The sequence below is a fragment of the Apodemus sylvaticus genome, chromosome 13, assembly GCF_947179515.1.
Source record: "Apodemus sylvaticus chromosome 13, mApoSyl1.1, whole genome shotgun sequence".
Lineage (NCBI taxonomy): Eukaryota > Metazoa > Chordata > Mammalia > Rodentia > Muridae > Apodemus > Apodemus sylvaticus.
Window position 1 is genome coordinate 28,965,817 of NC_067484.1, and position 24,941 is coordinate 28,990,757.

Sequence of the window (24,941 nt, forward strand, 5' to 3'; positions counted from 1 at the left end):
TGGTGTGGCCAGGTCATGCTGTTGATATGTGTGTGTGTGTGTGTGTGTGTGTGTGTGTGTGTGTGTAGCTATATGTATATATATATATAAAGAGAGAGAGAGAGAGAGAATTACTCACACTGATTTGCATAATGGCTGTATCAGTTTACAATCCTGCCAATAGAGGGTTCTCTTTTCCATGCAACCTCATCAGAACTTGTTGCCAGTTTTTTTAATGATCTTAGGCATTCTGATTGGGATAAGGTGAAGTCACAAAGTAGTTTTGATTTGCCTTTCCCTAGTAGCTACTACTGTTTACTTTTTTTTTCCAGCCAGGCAAGTATACCAAGTGATACTTTTTTTATTATATATTTTTATTTTCTATATTCTTTGTTTACATTCCAAATGATTTCCCCTTTCCCAGTTCCCCACTTCCCATATGTCCCATAAACCTTCTTCTCTCCACCCATTCTCCAATCACCTCTCTCCTTTTTCTCTGTCCTGATACCCCCCTCCAATGCTAGATCAAGCCTTTCTAGCATCAGGACCCTCTCCTTACTTCTTCATGGGAGTCATTTATTACGCTAATTGTACCTTGGGTATTCAGAGCTAACAGTGATACTTTTATCTTAAGGCTAACCAACAGCTGTCTAATTAGACTCAAGTCTTCTCAGTAAGAAGGAATTTGTATGAAAATGTACCCAAATATCCTTGGCTGAATAACTCATGTCTCTGGTTGACTGCTGTCATTTTCCTAAACTAATAAAATTTTGAGCTGTATTTTAAGTACTTATTCTTATGTTCACAAATAAATCTACCTCTCATCCCTCATCAAAGAAACTTCCTTTTTACATATATATAATTACTACAAGATTCACCGCTGATCAAAATTTCAGGTGCCTATAGGTTGCCCAGCCTCAACTCATACATCTAAATGAGTACAACAAGCCCTACACTGAAAGCTTGTGGACCATTCTAGAAGAGATGCTAAGAGACTGTAAGGGCCAGAGGACCAGGATGCCTCCTGTTAAGCTGATATATCTTGTAGACATGACAGGAAAGTGGCCATGAAATCTCAATAATAAGGTTACCTAAACAAGACCTGCATAATGACACTATCAGTTGACATGGGTAGGGGTTATTTCACAAGGTTCTATTCCTAGATGAAGAGCTATAGATAATCAATGACAGCTGAGAGAAGGAGAACCAGTTCCTATTTTCCAGAGACAAGAACCCTTTTACACATGTGCACATGAACACTAAGTGGACTCAGTAGATAGATAGATAGATAGATAGATAGATAGATAGATAGATAGATTTAATATATATTAAAGAAGAGGTCATGAATTTGAGAGGGAGAGGGAGGGGCATGGGAGCAGTTGGGGAGAGGAAGGAATAAAAACTATCTCAATACAGTACTCATTAATAGGATTCTCAAAGCAAAACAAAATTTAAATTCAAAAGACCATACATGAAGCTAGTGCAACCACCCTGTCTCATCTTGTGCAGGTTACTCTCCAAACAGATCGCTGGGTAATATCGAAAACCAGGAAAACAGCGCTCGATGAGATCAAGTGCAGATGTCTCACTCTTCTCCAACCAACTCAAGGAGCTTTCTGTCTTCTCTATCCTGATAAAAATAAGAAGAATGATCAAGCCGGAGAAGATAAAATAGAAAGGAGTTTGTCTAGTCAAGTTGGTGTCATCCAATAAGAAAACAGAGAATGAAGTGTCTTAAAGAGGGGACAAAACAAAACAAAAACAAAAACAAAAACAAAACAAACCCTGCACTGCCTAAGAACAGTGTGCTTCGTGAAGTGTTAATATGCCAGAACCCATAATGCTGCCAGAGCCACAGTAAACTCCCAGCAGAGGCCAAAGGAATAAACTGCTGTCTGGCAGCGAGCTGAGCTTCTGTGCTGCCAGGGTGTTTTCTCTTTCACAAACCCTTGCTTGGTATCGCATGCTCCCTTGCATGGCCAGGGACTGAAGGAACAGCTCCAAGCATGAGTGGGGCAAAGCAGTGTGGGAAAGGTCACTCAGCCTCCAGGCAAGACCAGTGTTCTGGGACAAGGGTGAGGTGCCAGGGACAGCAGTTCCAGCTCTCAGAAGGCTAGAACAGCCAAAACAAACCAGTTACAAAATCCCCAGCAGCTGGGTAGACTTCCAGACCATTGCAGAAGCAGGACCCAAGCAAGTTCATTTTTATAGCAAAGAGGAGAGAAATTTGGACTTGAATGAAATGTTTGTGGGGTGTGAGATCCACACCCCAACCAGTGGACACTGCTGGGGTCATTTCAGTCCATTGACTCTATATCTCGATCTGTAAGTCAAACGTTCTAATACCACAGGCCCCAAGTGTCCTTCTAATCCCAGGAGCCTAAGATTCGCCAGAGTTTCCCACTGGATGAAATACTGATCGGCCCTGTGCCTACGGGATGCCCGAGACACCATCAAATGCAGCATTTCCAATTGCAAGGAAAAATTTGAAAGCCAAACAAAATTGATGGCAAACTGATCCCAACCCGGGAGAATTATTAATAGTTCTTTCAGCTTCCAAAATTCCTGGAACCTAGCTTTTTTCTTTTTCCATTTAGATTAACAGAACTCAGCTGTTTTGTGACCAATAAAACCTTTCCTTAATGAAGGCAGTTAGTGTCAAGAGGTGTAGTTTAAGCATTTGATCTAAAACAAAGATGAGGTGCCAGGTGCAAGAGGAATACTCTAAGATGCTATATGAGGTATGAAAGCATCACTCCACACCTCTCTCCCAGGAACATAGAGCACCCTCCTCTCCACTGAAACCTATTCAAGCACCACCCACGAGAGTCAGCCCTAAGGGCTGCACAGCATGCTTTTGTCACAGAGCTGTTCTGTCACTGTGCAATAAGAGCCAACACAACACGCTTCACACTGGTTAGGTACACAGCTGAAGATAGTATCCTTGAGGAATTAACAAAGGACGGTGTATTGTGAAAATAGGACCAATTGCCACAAAGCTGTTGGGGTTTGGAAAACTGGTTCATTTTTAAGTTCAATGTAGTTAAACGGCACATTGACCGGCCAAAACACTCCATCCTGATCGGATCCAGTCTGTTGGGTCCCGATGCCTACTGAAATTTTGCCCCATGGTTCCTTAACAATTTCCTGACATCTATGTCTGTTCCAAATAAAACACCTATATCAGAAGATTCAAAGCTAATATCCACAAATAACTTAGGCAAAGCAGTGAATTTCTTGGAATTTCACCAAGCAGTTCAGCAACCTCTCACCTACTGCCCCATCCCTGGGCCCCAGATCTTCTGTGTATTGTTCCTTCAGCTCTGTGGTCCAGGAGGCTGGGCAATTTGGATATGTCATCAGCTACCCTGCTCTCCGGCTTGGCTGAAGAGAGTAGAATGTATTATCTCACTCCCTGCTAATGTGCCCTTAGATCCAGGACAGCTAGTAGGCACAGCTTCCCTAGGCTCTGCTCATGTCCTCATAAAGAGCCCTTTTGTTTAAACTCCTCTCAAATAATCCAGACTGAATGAGCTTTCTATTCCAGGAGTCTTGCTGTTACTATATTTACAGAAGCTCCCATTTGTGAGGCACCTGAGAATACTAGAAAAATCTCAGGAAAGTAAGAATAGACAGCTGGTGATGTGAAATGGATGGCTGGTTGGTGGAGAAGGGATGGGGAAATATGGGGGAAATTCAGATGTCAAAATACCGATTAGGAAGGCATGCTGCCTTCCTAAGTTGTTAAAGTTACATATGAAGAGTAAAGAAGACCTCACTTAGCAGACATGGCTGAATAGAGTATCCCAGAAAAAGAAAGAAGTTATATAAGCACACTTTGAGGTCTACCAAGAAGCATCGTTTTAAAGAGCAGATAAAGAAGAGTAACCACACCCATTCCCTTCCCTTACAGAAGAACCTTTGGCCTTAGTGATTAGCCTTAAGTAGCTTCTTTGTCAATGACTAGGAAGAACCCACAGATGGAGAAGCACTAGTCCACCTCCAACCTCAGCCAGTGCTGAACTATGCTCTCTCTGTCTTTTTCTCTCCCCCTGGCCTCGATGGCAGCATCCTGCACAATGGGGCTAAGGTACAAACTATTATTTCAGAGATACTCACCACCCTCAATCTCTGGCCAATGTGCCTGATGTTTATAGAAGTCTTTGCTCTTGAGAGAGTGACTGGCATCCTCACTCCCACTAAAGGCTCTTGGAGTCATTCACATTCCTCTCTGCCCACCAGTCCGGAGCTTCTGTGGTTACAATTCAACAATAAGACAACAAAAGCAGCAGTACTGGACATCCACAGTGCCCTGGGCACTTCCTTTACTCTTTCTACCCACAGTGATACCTTTACCTATTTTCAGTAGATCCCTCTATTTAAAAATTGAATTTCCAAAAGCTTTAACCTGTCCCTGGCACCAGGAGTTTTATTCGTTAGCCTGTCCTGTGCCTATGGTCATTGTTGCCCTGTTTAGGGTTATTCTATATTTAAACTGTATTTGTATGTGTATAGGTATGTATTTTATAGGATGTTTTGAAAGGTGTTTGATGCTAGGTATCTTTTTCTGAATCCCTTCTTCTACCCTGCTCCCCAACCCCTCACCCGGTTTAATACAATTTGTTCCATTTTCCCTTTCTAACTCTTTCTACCACAATGTTCTACCTTCCTTCCTTTGAAATCTTGCCACACGGTTCCTTAACTATCTCCTGACTTCTACACCTGTCCCAAATAAAATACATACATCAGAAGATTCAAAGCTAACGTCTACAAATAAGAGAAACCTCGTGACATTTGTCTCTCTGGGTCTCAGTTACCTCTCTGAGAATGATTGTTTCCAATTCTATCCATTTGCCTGCAGTTCTCACAATGTCATTTTTCTTAACACATGAATAATATTCCTTTGTGTAAATGCACAACAGTTTGGTCATCCTCTCATCAGTTGATGCGTATCTGGCATTGTGAATAAAGCAGCAATGAGCATGGCTTAGCAGTTCTCTCTACAGTAAGTCCTTTGGGTATATGCCTAAGGGTGCTGTAGCCAAGTCACGTGTTAGACCTGTCCCAGCTTCCTAAGGAACCTGCACATTGATTTCCATAGTGGCTACACAAGCTTGCACTCCCACCAGCAATGAATACACATTCCCCTCCCCATATGTGTGTGTGTGTATATCTATATCTATATCTATATCTATATCTATATCTATATCTATATCTATATCTTTATCTATATATCAGCCATTTGTATTTCCTCTTTTTAGTTCCATGGCCCCATTTTTTGTTTTTTTGTTTGCTTTAATATTATTACTGCATGTGTTTGTGTGTTTTGCCTGCATGTACATCTGTGCACAATGTATGTGACTGGCATATCCAGAGGCCAGAAGAGTATAGCAGATCCATCCCTAATTTTTAATTAAATTGTTTTCTTGCTGTTTAGTTTCTTTGGGCCTTTGTATATTATAGACACTAACCCTCTACCTGATGTATATGTAGTAAATATTTTTCCAGTCTTTAGACTGCCTCCTCTCTCAACTTTTGGTATCCTTTACCATACTTTCAAACTTTGTGTGGCCCATTCACAAATTGCTTGTCATAGTACCTGCACTATCAGGGTCCTGTTCAGAAACATTGTTGGCCAGTAAGCTCCCATAGACCCACAGGCATTACAGACTATTACCTCAGAACTTGACAATAAGGCCCTACTGCTGAAGAAATTACGTACTTCACAGAACATGGAGAAATCAAGCTGGCACGCATGTGAAACGTCATCCCCATTGACTATCACGGTGTTATAAGGGGCTATGAATGCTACTGAGGGAAAATACTATGACCAATGTGACTAGCTGTGAATCCTGTGAACACAATAATGACTAGTTTGGTAAGACATGTCTCCTGGTGCAATGATTGATTATCCACATGTCATGGGAATAACCAACTATCTGTTGACTAGATTGAAGGTCCACTGTTCAGGGTGTAATCCATACCTGGCATTAATATCAGGACCAAGACAAGGTCCAGACTCTAGGGAAGAACCAACCACAATTCTTCTGCTAAATGAGCACAGTATTAAATGGATTTCTAACAACTTCCCATTATACCCATAAGTTAGCTAATCCCTCAACTCTTGTCTGAGTTTTTTGCGGACTTAGCAATGAACACAGAGATCCACAACTGGTTAAGGTGCAGAGGATAAGAAGCAGAGGAACGCTCAACCCTATCACAACCTGTCCTCCCACGGCTCGGGCATCACTGCAGGAAAGGGGGCAGAGAAACTGTAAGAGCCATAGACAGTGGACTCCAAGGAGATGGTGTTTCCCACAAACAGTGGTACATATGAATCCACAGCATTTGTGACAGCATTTGTTCACAGACCTGCTCAAGCTCAAACCAGACAAAATTCCAGCACTGAACAGGGAAAGTATGCTCTAGTCTAAGAAGCTAATAGCTAAGGAGCTGATGACTATGGGGTTAGGAAGGGTAGTGTTTACCATGACTGAGGGTGTGGCCCCTGGTATGTCAATCATGCTATAGTCTAAAACCACGCATCCAAGAGTGCCAGGCAGCACAAACTGGACCTGATGAATTAAAGATGACACAAACTTCTGTGGGTTGGGGAAGTTGTGTTATATCTAAGAGGAGTTGGGGAAGAAAGGATGAATATAATCAAAATACAGTGTATGACGTTCTCAAAGAAATATTTTAGAATGAAAAAGAAAATTTAAAGATGGTTGTTCTACCTAGAATATATCAACGTCTGATATTTTGATCAGGATTGTAACTGTATAACTGCTTATGGGTACTCAAATTCATAAACTGTAGCATTACCATTGATTTGTACATGTTGTTGGATGTTAGTTATATTTTAATATATTCTGATTATTTTAATATCATAGATAATAAAGTAGAATAAAAGTAAAGGCCTTTAAGAGTTGAGTTTCTGTGATGGAGAGGTGGGTGACTCAAAGGTTAAGAGTACTGGTTACTCTTATGAATGACTCTAGTTCCAGGGCATCCCATGCCCTCTTCCGGTCTTCTTGGGTACCAGGCACACATGTATACCTGTAGGAAAAACATTCATACACATAACTTAAAAAACTGAATTTCCTTAAGTCATGTTAAGTCTCTTTCCAATATAACCATGCTGGTTAAGTTATCACTATGACCATTGCCCACCCTGTATTGCTGTATTTAGTTTCCCAAACTCTCATACAGTACTCACTGTGTACCGGGTGTTACATGGCTTTACCACACACTGTCAAGCAAAAGGGTCCTTATTGTAACACTAACTAACTGGTTGTGAATTAATTTGAAATTGGAAGCCAGGTTGCAGCAGCACATTAACAAAACATCAATGTCTCAATTCTCCAGGTTGTGCTCCTCATAAATGCAATATGGATCTGAGAGGACACTGTTTCACCTTGTCACTCAGGAACTCGGGCTTTCAGAGGCTTTTGTCGCTTATCATATAAAACATACAGTTATCAGGGCCCTGTACAAGAGAAAAAAAGAATGGAGAGGGGAGTCACACAAGTTCAGCTCAGAAGGGACACTTGTCAACAATTCGCTGGCCAGAACTAGTTACATCAACAGTATTTAACCTGATTATACAAGAAAAATCAAAAGCATTGATTATACTCAGTGGGATATGAATGGAACAAGAACGAACATGACATTTGGAGGGGATGGGATGGGGGGCAGTCTGGGAAGAGTTGGAGGTGTGATGAAGGGTTGCTATGATCAAATACATTGCTTTATGTATAACATGAAAATGGAACGCTTAGAAAAGGAATCTGGCAGTTGATTAGCATAGTGTCTCTGCAACAGACAGGCAGTGTAGTGTGCTTTTAGAGAAAAGGGAAGACAAAACGAAGGGCTGGTAAGGTTGAGTAAGTGGCTCAAGATGGCACAATTACCATTTGTATCTGTGATTCACACCCACATAGCCTGCCTCTGTAGAAAATTTGGTCGGTCTCAGTGATGGGCTATCCTATCCCCTTCATCCTCTCTGTTTACTACCCACCCCAAATGTGTGCTTTCATCACTTCTTCCCTTCTTTTCATGGATTACCTTCTTTTGTCAATTTTATCTCTTAAACAGAATACCATACCCTTCATAACTTAACTTAAGCGATATAAGAAGACAGCCTTACACAAACCAGATGGGAAAAATAGGTACGTTGACCTCTAAATTCCCAAAATATATATACTTCAGATGTAGCACCATCTTAGTTTGCTTCCATGTTACTTTGATAAAACACTGACCCAAAGCAACTTTTGGAGGAAAGGGCTGATGTCAGCTTACAGATGACAGTCTATCATTGGTGGAAGCCAAAGTAGGAACTCAAGATAGGAATCTGGAGTCAGAATGGAAAAGCAGAGACTGGAGCAATGCTGCTTTCTGGCCTGCTCAGTGTGCTTTCTTAAACAACCCACAACTATCTGCCCAGGGTTGACGTCATCCTCAGTGGGCCCGACTACCCACCCCAAACATCAATCGTGAAAATGCCTCAGAGATATGCCATAGGCTGAAATAAAGGAAACATTTCCTCAATTGAGGCTCCTTGTTCCCAAGTGACTCTAGCTAGTGTCAACTTGACAAAAACTAGCAAGCACAGACACGTATCAACTGTGCTGAACACTTAGTCATAGGTAGCCTGGCCCTCCTCCTTAACTTCATCTTCTCTAGTTGGAGATTGTGTTCTGCAAACTTCAGTTCCCAAAACCTGGCACAGTGTCAAGATAGGGTTTATACACATTAAATAAGAGTTAAATAAAGGGAAGAATAGATCAGTCTTTGTCTATCTTATGTAATACTTAATGGTGTGGTGAAGGGTCAAAGACTCTAACATAAGATGAAAATGTTTGTCAACAGTACAGCTGAAAGGAAGTGAGGGGGAGATCAAGTGTCTGCTTGAGCCCCACTGCTGGGCTATTTGTGCAAGCATGGATGTCCACAAGTTTATTTTCATATTTTCTTTAATTCTGGAATTAAATTAAGATCAAAATAAATCTAACAGTTCACAATTGCATGTCTTCTGGTTTTGTAAGCAGAAGCTAATTTTCAATCTGGATGGTATGACTTAAACATGCTCATCTAATTAAATGGTGTCGTTCAAATGTTTGTAGACCAGACTAACATATCATTGCCTGTAGTTCTGTGAGAAGATGGACAATTGAGCAGGCAGCCTTCAACTTCTGCTGAGAGGAAAACACATACACACACACACACACACACACACACACACAGAGAGAGAGAGAGAAAGAGAGAGAGAGAGAGAGACAGAGAGACAGAGAGACAGAGAGACAGAGACCGAGAGACAGAGAGATGCTTTAACCTTTAGACCTGCAGAAGTATCTCATTCCTTTTCCACAGTGCTCAGACTCATCCTTCCCTGTCTTCTCAACAACTTATCTCATAGTTACGCCTGCACTCTCACTGGCTTGCAGGGTCTTCTCTCTAAGGAATAGTCTAACATAAAAATTTACCAACAAAATCCTTTTGACAGGACTACTGCCCCTCTGCTAAGTATCAGCACTCGGTAACTGAAAAAATGAGAATCCTCTGTGGTTTGTTCACTTTTTTTCTATAGATTATCTTTAAAATCTAATTCAGAGGCTGAAGATAGTAGGTGGTTTGTTGCAAAAGACTAGATACAAAAGCTTTCTATTATTCATGAATAAACTCTGGGAGCATAATATACAGCACAAGACTTTATACTAATTCATACTGTTGTAAATACACTTGAAATTTCCTGACTCCCCCCCAAAAAAACTCACCATAATATCCCAACCCCCAACACCAGCAGGTATTCCCTAGGAATCATCGGGACTCCTCAGTCAGCCTACATTCCTTCCTCTCCTCCTAATCTAATCCCCCAGTCTCATTCCCATTTCTATAGCAGACTACCTGCTGGGGCTTCCCTACCTCCCTGTCTCTACCCCCAGTGGATCACAAAGACCTTATGGCTCAAATTTGCCCTTCCCACATGCCACATCCCCAGACTTCCCTGGAAGCCTGCAGGCCCCTCTCCAGCTGCAGCTCTTCTCTCCTCTTCACTAAATCTAATCCCCCTGTCTCACCCTCAACTCTGTAGCAGACTACCTGCTTCTCTCAGTCTGTCTTCTCCTCCAACCTTCCTCCCCACTCATCCTGTTATCCCAGCCGGCATTCCCTGGGAACCAGCCATCCAGGTCAGCCAGAGAAGCAAGGAGGCCAGTAGTTAGAGGAGCTTCAGATCTTCTCTTCCCCTCCTGTCCCCCAAATCCAACCCCCCCCCCAGTCTCATCTGCAGCTCTGTAGCTATTAGTATTCTGTCTAAGTTCCACCCCATAATTGCATGGCAACAGCCAGGTATGCCCCTGCCATAGTTGCCTGGCAACAGCCAGGTAGACCTGGCCCACTATAAAAGGGGCTACTTGCCCCTCCTCTCTCTCTCTCATCACTCTTGCCTCTTGGCACTCTCACCTCTCTGCCCCTCTTGGGCTCTCCTCCCCTCCCCCTTCTCTCCACGTGGTCATGGCTGGCCTCCACTCCTCCACTCCTCCACTTCTCTACTCTCTCTCTCTCTCTCTCTCTCTCTCTCTCTCTCTCTCTCTCTCTCACTCACTCTGCCTCTCTCTGCCTCCACTACGCAATTAACTCCCATCCTCTGTCCTGAATAAACTCTACTAGAGTTTTTTACCATGTCTGTGTGTGTCTGGTCCCTCAGGGGGAAAGGGTGCCTGGACATAGGCCCACCTAAGCACCCACTTCTCCCCACAGTGCCATATACCATTCTCTAAACCTTTCTTTTTTATGAACCCAGCAGCCCCAGCTGAAGCCTTTCCTTACTCTCTGTCCCCATTACCAAGGGATTAAGCAGATCCTGGTGGAACACCCTGCTTTCCTCCCTCCTGTGAATCCCATGAGAACCCCCAAAGCACCCCCATTCCTATGTGTCATGCCCAGAAACACATTGTGCTCAGAATCCCCAGTGACACCTGGCAGGATTCCATCACACACACACACACACACACACACACACACTGCCCCTGCCCAAGAACCAGAGAGGGCAATAGAAAGCAAGGAATGGAACACCCATTCAACAAAGACCATACCAGGGATCAGTACCTAGAATCACATTTAACCCACACCCAGATGCCTAGATACCAATATAAAAACACAATCAATAGCAGCCAGGACAATATGTCTCCACTAGAGCCCAGCGATCTTACCACATTAGGCTCTGAGAAACGTCATGTAGCTGAAGCACAAGACCTTAAAATAGGTGTTATGGATACATTAGAGGTCCTTAAAGAGGAAATGAATAAATCCTGTTCTAAAAATAGTTTTGAAGACACAAGCAAATAGTGAAAGGCAATGAATAAAACAAGTCAGTGCCTGGAAGTGAAAATAGGGTCAATAAAGAAAACCCGAACTGAGGGGAATCTAGAAATGAAAAATTAAGAACTCAAATAGGAACCTAAGAGCCAAGCCTCACCAACAGAATACAAGAGATGGAAGAGAAAATCTCAGGCATTGAAGACAAGAGGGAATAAATAATAGATACCTTGGTCAAAGAAAATGTTAAATCTAAATAAATCTGGGCACAAAATCTTGAGAATTTTGAGTCCTTCCAGGGAACCAGTTGAGCTGACTGCAGAGCTTCATCTCTCTCTCAGTTCCTCTAGACCCAGTACCTCAGTCTCGCCCCCACCTCTGCAACACAACACCTGCTGCAGCCTTTCCTACCTGTCTGTCCCCATTCCCTGCAGATTCCACAGGTCTTCCCTTCCTAACCTCCTTCCCACAAATTGTTGCTTTATCCTAGCCCCTAACTTCAACAGAAACTCCCAGCTACATCAAAGGCCACTCTTCCAGAAAAGAACATAGGCTGATTATAGATCTTCTCCTGTCCCTTGGTCCCAAAGCCCACTCCCACACTCCCCACCCCCACCCCCACCACCGGGCCTCAATCTCAGCCCTGTAGCAAAACACCTGCCGCATTCTCTCTTTCCTCCCTGACCTCATCCCCAAGGGATCACAAAGATCTCCTAAAATCTTCTTTCCCCCAACTCAGCCCATTATTCAAGCCTCTGACGCTAGTAGGCATTGCTGCAGCAAACAGCAGTTAAGCAGGCCAGGGAAACAGAAGAAACAGAAACCAAAGAACAAAACCACTCACTCAACCAAGACAAGACCAGATATCAACACCTAGAATTACAATCAACCCAAACCCAGATGCCCAGAGGCCAGCATTAAAACAAAAAGCAAAACAGCAGCAACAACAACATTCACATACTATCAATAACAGCCAAGAGAATGTTTTTACTAGAGCCCAGCAATCCTACCACAGCAGGTCCCCAAGTTTCCAACATACCTGAAGCACATGAAAAAGACCTTAACACCGCCTGTGTGAAGAGGATAGGGACCCTTAAAGAGAAAATTAATAAATCTATGAAACAAACCCAGGAAAATGCAAACATTGAGAAGAAATGAATAAATCCCTTAAAGAAATCTCGGAAAACACAAACAGTAGAAGGAAATTAATAAACTGTTCAAGGCTTGGAAAAGGAAAAAGAGTGAATTAAAAGAATTCAAGCTGAGGGAATTTTGGCAACAAAAAACTTAAAAACTCAAATGGACACTAAAAAGGTAACCATGACCACAGAAAAGAAATAGAAGAGAGACTCTCAGGCATGGAAGACAGAATAGAAGAAATAGCTGTGCCAGTCAAAGAAAATATTAAATCTAAAAAAGGCCAGACATAAAACATCTAAAAAATTTGGGACACTATGAAAAAAAAAAAAAACTAAGAAAAATAGAATAGAAGAAAGAGGTTTTTTTTAAAAAAGCAGCTCAAAGACCCAAAAATTATTTCAACAAAATCATAGAAGAAATTTTTCTTAACCTAAAGAATAAGATGCCTATAAATTATAAGAAACATACAGAACATCAAATTAATAGCATCAGAAAAGAAAGTACCTTCAGCAATACTAATCAAAACACAAAACATACATCAAAGAAAGAATATTAAAAGCTGAAAAGAAAAATAGCCAAGTAATATATAAAGGCAAACTTTTTAGAATTATATAAATTTCTTAATGAAGAGTCTAAAATCCAGAAGGACCCTGGACAGATGTCTTTCAGACTCTGACAGATGCCAGCCATATACACAGCAATATTTAAGTACCATTGATGGAGAAAATAAGATATTCCACAATAAAACCAAATTTAAGCAGGATATATCTACAAATCTAGCCTACAGAAGGCACTAAAAGGACATTTCAATCTAAAGAGGATAGCCACACCCAAGAAACCAATTTTAAACAAATCATATCTACAAATCCAGTGTAGAAGATACTAGAAGAAAAACTCCAACCTAACGAGATTTACTACAACCATGGAAACACAGGAAATAAATAATCTCAGACCAGCAAAATCAAAAGAAGGGAAATATACACCACTACCAACAACAACAATAACAACAACAAAATAAGAATCAACAGTCATTAGTCATTGATACCTCTCAATATCTATGGTCCCAATTTCTTAATAAAAAGACACAGATTAACAGAATGAACTTGAAAATAGGACCCATCCTTCTACAGCATCTAAGAAACACATCTCAGCATAAAGGATAGACATATCTCAGAGTAAAGGGTAGGTGAAGAAAGGCTACTCCAAAAATTGGTTCTAAAAAGCAAGCTAGAGTACACAGTTTCATATCTAAAAAATAGACTTCAAATCAAAATTAATCAGAACACATAGGAAAGGACACCACATACTCATCAAAGGAAAAATTCACCAAGACATTTTAATTCTTAACATCTATGTGCCAAACGCAAGGGCTCTCATGTTTGTAAAAGAATAACAATAGCTTAATCACATATTGACTCTCACACCCTGATAGTAGGAGACATGAATTCCCTACTCTCACCAATAGACAGGTCATTCAGACAAAAAATAAACAGAAATGCTGGAGTTAATAGATATTATGAACCAAATGGCCCTAATAGAACATTTTGCCCAAATACAAAAAGAATATACTTTCTTCTTACCTCCAAATTGACCACATATTCAGACACAAAGCAAGTCTTAATAGATACAAGAAAATAGAAATAACTCCCTTCATCCTATCAGACAAGCACAGATAAAAGCTAGATATCAACAACAGAAAGCTTACAAACTCATGGAAACTGAGTCTACTGAATGAAAAACAGGTCAAAACAAAAAAAAATTCTTTCTAATTAAAGACTTCCTAAATTGAATAAAGTGAATAAAAATGAATACCCCAAATTATGGGACACAATGAAAACTATTCTAAGAGTCAAGTTTGTAGTGCTAAGACCTACATGAAATAACTGAAGAGATCCAATACTAGCAACTTAACAGCACACCCGAAAGCTCTAGAACAACAAGAAGAAATCATACCCAAGAGGAGCAGAGAGCAAGAAATCATCAAACTGGGGTTAAAATCAATAAAATAGAAACAAATAGAACAATACAGCCAACAAAACAAACAGGTTCCTTGAGAAAAGGAACAAGATAGGCAATGCCTTATCCAAATTAACTGAAAGGTGGAGAGAGAATATTCAAGTTAACAAAATCAGAAGTGAAATGGGAACATGACAACAGACACTGAGAAAATTCAATGAATCATTAGGTCATACTGCAAAAACGTACTCCACAAAATTGGAAAATCCAAAAGAAAAGGATAATTCTCTCAATGGACACCACTTACCAAAGCTAAATCAAGATCAGATAAGCAATTTAAATAGATCTATAAATCTATAACCCCTAGTGAAATACAAGCAGTCATTAAAAGTCTCCCAACCAAAAAAGGCCCAGGCCAGATGGCTTTAGCACAGATCTCTACCAGACTTTCAAAGAAAAGTTAACATCAATACTCCTCAAATTATTCCACAAAATAGAAACAGAAGAAACATTGCCCAATTCATTCTATGAGGCCACAATTACCCTGGTCCAAAACTACACAAAGATTTAACAGAGAAAGAGAATTAGAGACCAGTTTCCCTCATGAATATAGATGCATAAATTCTCAATAAACTACTTGTAAACTGAATCCAGGAATACATCAAAAAAGATCATGATCAAGTAGATTTCATCCCAGAGGTAGAGTGATGGTTCAATATACAAAAATGAATAAATGCAACCCACCATCTAAACAAACTGGAAAAAAAAAAAACATGATTATCTCACTAGATACAGAAAAGGCCTTTGACAAAATCCAATATCATTTCTTTTTTTCCCTTTTAATTATTTATTTTTTATTTTCTATATTCTTTGTTTACATTCCAAATGCTTTCCCCTTTCCAGGTTCCTTCCTCTCCATACATTCCATAAGCCCTCTCTTCTCTCCACCCAATATCCAGTCACCCCCCTCCCTTTTCTCTGTCCTGGTACTCCCCTACAATGCTGGATCAAGTCTTTCCAGGATCAGGCCCTCTCCTTCCTTCTTCATGGGAATCAATTGATATGCTAATTATGTCTTGCGTATTCAGAGCTTCAGGGCTAATTAATATCCATTTATCAGTGATTGCATTCCATGTGTATTCTTTTGTGATTGGGTTACCTCACTTAGGATGATATTTTCCAGTTCCAACCATTTGCCTAAAAATTTCATGAATTCATTGTTTTTAATTGCTGAGTAGTATTCCATTGTGTAAATATACCACATTTTTTGTATCCATTCCTCCATTGAGGGACATCTGGGTTCTTTCCAGCTTCTAGCTATTATAAATAAGGTTGCTATGAACATAGTGGAGCATGTGTCCTTATTGCATGCTGGGGAATTCTCTGGGTATATGCCCAGGAATGGTATAGCCGGGTCCTCCAGAAGTGTGATGCCCAGTTTTCTAAAGAACCAGCAGACTGATTTCCAGAGGGGTTGTACCATCTTACAATCCCACCAGCAGTGGAGGAGTGTTCCACTTTCTCCACATCCTTGCCAACACCTGCTGTCTCCTGAGTTTTTAACCTTAGCTATTCTGACTGGTGTGAGGTGAAATCTCAGGGTTGTTTTGATTTGCATTTCCCTTATGACTAATGATGTTGAACATTTCTTAAGGTGCTTCTCAGCCATCAGAATTTCTTCGGGTGAAAATTCTTTGTTTAGCTCTGTACCCCATTTTTAATAGTGTTATTTGGTTCCCAGGGGTCTAACTTCTTGAGTTCTTTGTTTTTTTTGTTTTTTTTAAACATTTATTTATTTAAGTGAGTACACTGTAGCTGTCTTCAGATGCACCAGAAGAGGGCATCAGATCTCATTGCAGATGGTTGTGAGCCACCATGTGGTTGCTGGGATTTGAACTCAGAACCTTCGGGAGAGCAGTCAGTGCTCTTAACCGCTGAGCCATCTCTCCAGCCCGAGTTCTTTATATATATTGGATATTAGCCCTCTGTCAGATGTAGGGTTGGTGAAGATCTTTTCCCAGTTTGTTGGTTGCTGTTTTGTCCTTTTGATGGTGTCCTTTGCCTTACAGAAACTTTGTAATTTTATGAGGTCCCATTTGTCAATTCTTGTTCTTAGAGCATAAGCTATTGGTGTTCTGTTCAGGAACCTTTCCCCTGTGCCCATGTCCTCAAGGGTCTTCCCCAGCTTCTTTTCTATTAGTTTCAGTATGTCTGGTTTTATGTGGAGGTCCTTGATCTACTTGGAGTTGACTGTCGAAGATCAAGTGACCATAAGTGTGTGGGTTCATTTTTGGATCTTCAATCCTATTCCATTGGTCCACTTGCCTTTCACTGTACCAATACCCCGCAGTTTTTAACACTATTGCTATGTAGTGTTGCTTGAGGTCTGGGATACTGATTCCCCCAGAAGTTCTTTTACTGTTGAGAATAGTTTTAGCTATCCTGGGTTTTTTGTTATTCCAGATGAATTTGAGAATTGCTTTTTCTAACTCTATAAAGAACTGAGTTGGGATTTTGATGGGGATTGTGTTGAATCGGTAGATTGCTTTTGGCAAGATGGCCATTTTAACTATATTAATCCTGCCGATCCAAGAGCATAGAAGATTTTTCCATTTTCTTCGATACATTTTCTCATACAGATCTTTTATTTTTTGGTTAGAATCACACCAAGATACTTTATATTGTTTGTGGCTATTGTAAAGGGTGGCATTTCCCTTACTTCTTTCTCAGCCTGCTTATCCTTTGAGTATAGGAAGGCTACTGATTTGCTTGAGTTGATTTTATAACCAGCCATTTTGCTGAAGTTTTTTATCAGCTGTAGGAGTTCTCTGGTGGAGTTTTTTGGGTCACTTAAGTAGACTATCATATCATCTGCATAGTGATAGTTTGACTTCTTCCTTTCCAATTTGTATCCCTTTGACCTCCTTATGTTGTCTAATTGTTCTAGCTAGAACTTCAAGTACTGTATTGAAAAGACATGGAGAGAGAGGACAGCCTTGTCTAGTACCTGATTTTAGTGGGATTGCTTCAATTTTCTCACATGGAAGGACACTACTTGCTGGTCAAAGGAAAAATACACGAAGAAGAACTCTCAACCCTGAACATCTATGCTCCAAATGCAAGGGCACCCTCATTCATAAAAGAAACTTTACTAAAGCTCAAAGCGCACATTGCACCTAACACAATAATTGTGGGTGACTTCAACACTCCTCTCCTCAATGGACCGATCAGGAAAACAGAAACTAAACAGGGACACAGTAAAACTAATTGAAGCTTTGGACCAATTAGATTTAACAGATATATAGAGAACATTTTATCCTAAAGCAAAAAAATATACCTTTTTTTCAGCACCTCATGGTACCTTCTCCAAAATCAATCATATAATTGATCACAAGACAGACCTCAACAAATATAAGAAGATCAAACTAGTACCTTGCCTCCTATTAGATCACTATAGAATAAAAGTGGTCTTCAATAGCAACAAAAACAACAGAAAGCCCACATACACATGGAAACTGAACAATATTCTACTCAATGATACCTTGGTTAAGGAAGAAATAAAGAAAGAAATTAAAGACTTTTTAGAATTTAATTAAAATGAAGACACAACATACCCAAATCTATGGGACACAATGAAAGCAGTGCTAAGAGGAAAACTCATAGACCTGAGTGCCTCCAAAAAGAAAATGGAGAGAGCATACACTAGCAGCTTAATGACACAGCTGAAAGCCCTGGAGCAAAAAGAAGCTATTTCACCCAGGAGGAGTAGAAGACAGGAAATCATCAAACTCAGGGCTGAAATCAATCAAGTAGAGACAAAGAGAACCATACAAAGAATCAGCAAAACCAGGATCTGGTTCTTTGAGAAAATCAACAAGTTTGATAAACCCTTAGCCAGACTAACCAAAGGGCACAGAGACAGTATCCAATGCCATTTCTTAATAAAAGTCCTGGAAAGATTAGAAATAAAAGGGATATAGTTCAACATAATAAAGGCAATTTGGAGCAAGCCAATAGCCAACATCAACTGAAATGGAGAGAAACTCAAAGCACTAAAATCAGAAATAAGACAAGGTTGTCTATTCTCTCCATACCTATTCAATACAGCACTTAAAGTCTTAGCTAGAGAAATAAGACAACTGAAGAAGATCAAGGGGACACAAATTTGAAAGGAAGAAGTCAGTGTATTTCTTTTAAGATTATATAATTGTATACATAAGTTACCCTAAAATTTCCACTAGAAAACTCCTAGAGTTTCTAGACACAACAGGAATGGTATACACGAGCTCAGAGAGACTGAGGCAGTATGCACACATGCCACTTATCTCTAACTTAGAAGCTATCTCCAAATGATAACAATTTGCAAATGAAAATCTAGTTTTCTCCAATTTAGATTCTCACTGGAGAAACAAAGCAGTCTAAAGTGCAGGCCCCATATGTGCCTGTAGATTGTCAACAGGAAATGAACTCAACATCATCTTTGGAGGTTGTCTTACTTTATTCTTAGTGTGTGTGTGTGTGTGTGTGTGTGTGTGTGAGAGAGAGAGAGAGAGAGAGAGAGAGAGAGAGAGAGAGAGAGAGAGAGACTTGCCTCACCTTTTAAAAAAATTTTATGTTAGTTTATATTTTTATTTTCTTTTATTTCTCCTTTTACCTTACAGGTCCTTCGCACACATATATGCGAAGGACCTGTATGTACACACACACACACACACACACACACACACACACACACGCATACTGTGGCTTCTTGTAGTAGATGGTAATTAACAAAGAGATACACAATTGAACAACATGCAGAGAGTGAGAGACTTTGGAGAAGCCAGCCCTGAATAAGGTATCTTTGCCACACTCCTCATCTCAAGGCTCAGGGATCAATGTGGAAGAAGAAACCAAATGATTATAAGAACCAAAGGAGGCAAATTACTTTAAGGAAACAGTATGTTTCCATTTGCAGCAAGACACACACATGAACTCATAGAGATTATGACCACATACACACAACCTAGAGAAGCTCAAGCCGGACAGCATGGGGGTGGGGGATATGAGCACGGAGTCTCACAATTGATCATTGCTGGGAGAGGGAAAATAAGTCCTTCAACAGAGTGACATTGGATGTATCATCACACTCCAGGGCCGACTGCATGCTCAAGGGTAGTTAGACAACACAAATCAGACTCCATGGTCTTTACAGTGGCCCTTCTGTTTATTTCAACTTTTACAATCCGGATTGATTCTCTTGTCTTGAAGCGGTTTCGTGCATTCAGATATTTCACATGATGCCTGATGTGGTCAGTAATGAAAGTAGTGATAATGTAGTGGCTATGCACATAGTGCTCCTGCAGCCTAAGGACAGCACGGATGTGCTTTTCTATGCAGGTGGCTATAAAGTTATCAGGAAGTAACTGTCCATTGGAAACAAGCTGGCCATCTTTCCCTTGATTGATTAATGCCTCTGAACAGGAAGGATTTCACAAGATAAGTCATGTCATATGCCTTCCATTTACTTTGATCTCGTCCCAAATATCTATTAAAGGCTTTTTGACCTCAAGGACAGAGGGCTGAATTGCACACTGGAGCAAACACTGACACAGATTTGTATTTTTCAGGATTTTTCAAAGCAAAAACCAAAGACAGAGATTTCATTTTCTTTTTTCCTTCCTTCTTTCCTTCCTTTCTTTCTTCCTTCCTTCCCTCCTTCCCTCCTTCCCTCCTTCCTTCTTTTTTTTAAAGAAAGGAAACAGAACTTTGTTTTCTAGAAAGAGGAAGAACATGGGTTTGTAGGGAGCAGGAAGGATTGGGTATGTATGGGAAGGAACAGGATAAAAATACACAGTATGAAATTCTCAAAAATAAATAAATACATAAGGAAAAACACATTGAGAATTTTAACACTCATAATTTTTACTCTAAGCATTTGCTTTTATTTGTAATTGTGTGTTTATATGGATGTATGCACACACATGCCTGTGGAAGCCAGAAGAAGAAACCAGATCCCCTGGTACTAGAATTATGGAATGTGAACTGCTTGTCTTTGATGCTAGAACTCTAACCTCTAACTCTGTAGCTCAGTACACACTCATAACCATTAAGCCGCATCTCTAGCCCTATATTAAAAATAAAGGTGTGGGCTGGAGAGATGGCCCAATGGTTAAGAGCGCTGACTGATCTTCCAGAGGTGCTCAGAACAATTCCCAGCACCCACAACCATCTGTAATGGGATCTGATGCCCTCTTCTGGTGTGTCTGAAGACAGCTGCAGCGTACTCATATAAACGCAATAAATAAATCTTTTTTAAAAAAATTAAGCTGAATTGTGAAAGCTTATGCGTGACTTCACTTTCCCATTCTTTCCTGAAGTATACCTCACAAGGATTCTACCTCACAAGGATTCTACCTCACAACGATTCTACCTCTGCTGGTGTATGCCTTGACTTTTTTTTATCCCTGCAGTGTGTCCTCCACAAGTAGCCAAAGAAAATCTTAAAACTGAAGTAGATTGAATCACCCACTTTCTAAAGCCCAGTGGCTTCTTCTCATCCCTACAATAAAATCAGAAACGCTCATCATGGATTCTGCCTCATTAAAATAGTAATGTTCACCTCACACATGTTGCGGGAGATTTAAAGATCTGATGCTGGGAATGGAGCTCCGGAAAGTTAAAAATGTGGTACTGGGGATAAGAGACTTGTGGATGCTGGGCAAACATTACTGAGTCACAGCGCCAGCCCTCATGTGATGGAGGCGAGATGCCCTCATATGCACAGCCCTTGGGATAACAGTTGTTGTTAGAGCATAGAAAGCCATATATAAATTGTTGTTGCCTCAGCAACACATACCAGCAAAAACATTTGTTAGTCAACTTCTGATCTCCAGATTCTTTATGCTGTTAAAATGGCATGGCTCTGTTGTTCCTCTTTCTTTGTGCCCCTGGTCTCTGCTCTTGCCTGTGCCCCCACCCCACCCCACCAGTCTTTGAGCTGGAAATTGAGACCTCGGTGCTAGCTATGACCCATATCTAGGGTGTAGCTCTCAGATCAAGGTGAAATTCCTGTTCTGAACAAGGTGAATTCTGTTGTTCTTGAAGGACCTGCAGTTTCCCCAGAGATGAGCAACCAAACTGGTTTTGCAGACATGCTCCCAGCTTTTGGGGGAAGGGTTTCCTCCCACCTTTAAATTTGGAGCTCCCCATTAAACATCGAGCCTTGATCAGAAAAACTTTGTCTTGGCTCCTTATTTCTCTTGCCCACCTGTCCTTTTATTTCATCCCTAGCTCTCCTTCCAAGTGACCTGGGTTCCCTTAGCCACAGGTGGTTACACTTGCCTTTCTCCATCTTCTTCTCCTTTCTTTTCCTTTCCCATGGGGAAGACATTAACTTTGAATCAGGTGGTAGAAAAGATCAGCCAGCAGCATCCTGCTTTCTCTTGTTCCATCACGTCTTGAGAGGGAAAGGGGATGAGTTTTAACTGCAGTGGTCACAGAACCTACCTGTCAGCATCTCAGTCTATAAACCTACCCTTCTGTGCTCACTGCTAAGCATCTCTTTTTGCATGACTACTCCTTCAGCACCTTGGGGGACCACGTTGTAAGACCCATGAATCTTGGTATGTGATTTCACAGTTATCTAAGTGATTTCACAAATCCGATCCCTACTCATTCTCAGAACAACCAGAAACAGTGGAGTCCTGGAGCTTGCCCATCCCTACCTGCCCCTGAACCCACACTCTGACACACATCTCCCAGCTCTGTTTTACGTTTATTTCTGCTGTTTCTTCCAAAATGTATTTGTTCTCTTTTATTAAAAGATCAGAGGGAAATGAAGGTGAAATAATAAAAGTTAGCCTTCAGTCAACACTTAAGCAAGCTTAGTACCTGATATCTCTGTCAGAGCACTGTACAGAGATGCTCATAGCTCCACACGGGGAGAATTCTTGAGCTGGCCTTCTCCAAGGTCCACCATCTGCCATCCTGCTTGATGCCTGTCTCTCCAGGCCTGCCTCATTTTCCCAACCAGTTCATTGTTTCCATAGACAAGGAACAGAAGACCTCCAGATACTGCAAGAAAGTTGAACTTTGTCGTCTTACACTGCCACATGACTCAGTCTGACAACAATGTCTCGCCTTTGTACAGTGTCACTATGATGTGGCTCTGCTAAGGGAAAGGATGCATAAGATGCTCGTGGACCACTGTGCATAAGATACTTATGACCACTGTGCATGAGATGCCTGTGGACCACTGTACAGAGCACAATTCCACAAGAGTCCAGAGCAAGTCACTATATGAAAGTGCTTCCTCATCTAACAAATGAAACTCAGCCCTATATCTTTCCAGACCACTCATAAATGAGGATCTTTTAATTAGAGATTCAAACATCCTTTTGTTGATAGTTTTAAAAATAGCCACTCATCTGGCCTTAGCACCTGAAAATCCAGATCCAACCAAAACTAGACCCAGTCCACATTTAGAATTCAGATTTGGGCTGGGTATGTGACTTGAGGCACAGTTCATGTCATGCATTTGCAGGGCCTACACTTCAAGTTGATATGGCCGATATCAAAAGCAGCCCTTCCCAGAAGACCTTGCCAAACAGAAATTAACAGGGCAGTCCCCAGAACTGAACATTTTTTGCTTGGAATGATGCAACTATTAATAATGGTTCTCAGGATAGTTTTAGACAAAGAAGAAAGGCAAAGCATGAAGATTTAGATTTTGTTTTTTATCTTGATCCAAACCTCACAATGTGCCCTGAAGCACACAAATCCCTCTGCTCCAATGTTTGCCTTAAAAAAAGATGAATAATAGGGTTATTTCCTTATTCTTAATGAGGTTAATGAGTAAAATGTTCACAAGATGTCTTGAGAGGTCTACTGGTAACTTTAAAACAATTTCTTCCATAATAATTTCTTCAAAATTCCAACTTATTAATGCCTTCCTTGAAAAATTAAGTGCCATTCTAAAATGGCATTAAAAAGAAAAAGCTTTCACAATCTGCTATGGACGTGGTCAGAAATGTTCAAAATAATCTTATCTATGTAGACCCGGGACTATTGTCTTCATCAGATGCTCCCCTTTGGCCTCTCTAACTCTGCATTACCAGAAGTATGCAGTTCATTTCTAGTGACATTTACTCAAGGTTACAATAACAAGTAGCTGTCTCCCAGTGATGTATATGTTCCGGTCTTTCCTGCTCCAAGGATCATTGGCTTGCTCTTCTTCAAAACTTATTTTTTCTCGGTCATCTTGGCCAGAAAGATCCTACTTCAGAGCTGAAGGTGAGTACATTTTGTCTAAATTTCTCAGCTTTTCAAGTGCTCTGGACTCTGAATAGAAAAGCTAGGAACCTACCTAAGAAAGAGTTACATCTCTGTGCTTCCAAATCCTCTTTTTTCTTTCTTTTCTTTTATTAGAATTTTTTAATTTGCATTTCAAATGTTATCCCTCTTCCAAGTTTCCCCTCCACAAACCCCCTATTCCATTCCCCCTCCTCCTGCTTCTATGAGGGTGCTCCCACTCCCACCTCCCCGCCCTGGTATTTCCCTACACAGGGGCATCGAGCCTCTTCACAGGACCAAGGGCCTCTCTTCCCATTGATGCCAGACAAGGTCATCCTCTGCTACATATGTAGCTGGAGCCGTGGGTCGCTCCATGTGTACTCTTTGGTTGGTGGTTTAAGCCCTGGGAGCTATGGGAGAGGTCTGGTTGGTTGATATTGTTGTTCTTCCTATGGGGTTGCAAACCCCTTCAGCTCCTTTAGTCCTTTCTCTAGCTCCTCCATTGGGGACCCTGTGCTCTGTCCAATGGTTGGCTGAGAGCATCTACCAAATCCTCTTAATTGTGGTTCATCCTTCTTAAGGAAGAATCTTAGTTCTTAAAGTATGACAATAAAATCTATTACTTCTTTGTCTAACTGAAACTTTCTTCTCTGCTAATGAATTTATTAATTTCTGTTTGTCTTTATTATACTCTATTAAATTATAAAGTCCATTAAATTATTATAAACTCTACTCAAGAATTACAGCAGGATTTGCTAATGGGACTAAGGTTGAAATTAAGATCATTCTCTTTAACCTCTTCCTGAACCATCCTTTTACCTGGTTAATCTTTCTGCCTTTTAAAAATCGTTTTCTGCCAAAAGACCAGGGGAGTTGCCACATGATGGCTCTCTGTAACTCTGAGCAACTCTACCACCAGCCACACACCTATATGAATGACTGCAGCAACTTGGGGGCATAGAATAACTAAGCTAAGCATATTCATGATCATATGCTCCCCAACGTGATCAACAGTTGGAACATGTATTCGGGGAAGACTCAGTACACTCATAATTTTGCTTGACTAGCTGTCATGGAACATACTGAGCCCAGAGGAGATGGGAAAGGGAAGGGTACTCAGAGAGGGCTGTGAGACTGGCCTTGAGCAATACAGGGAAAGAAGAGGCCTCCTTCTCTGCTCTCCCAGGAGGAATGAAAGGCTCTTGCTTACTTGTCCATGCGTTGAGCAACACAGTTTACTGGTTTCCTATGCACTGGCCTAGTTTCAAGTTGAA

General features: G+C 40.8%; 1 long non-coding RNA gene across 1 annotated transcript; it reads right to left on the minus strand.

The window, feature by feature from the left end:
• Positions 1–435: 435 nt before the first annotated feature.
• Positions 436–6,552, minus strand: LOC127663793 (uncharacterized). Its single transcript, XR_007973030.1, has 4 exons — positions 6,468–6,552; positions 4,797–4,932; positions 4,099–4,231; positions 436–1,609 (listed from the first exon to the last, which is right to left on the minus strand). It is a non-coding gene; the product is annotated as an uncharacterized LOC127663793 (long non-coding RNA).
• Between the last annotated feature and the right edge of the window lie 18,389 nt (positions 6,553–24,941).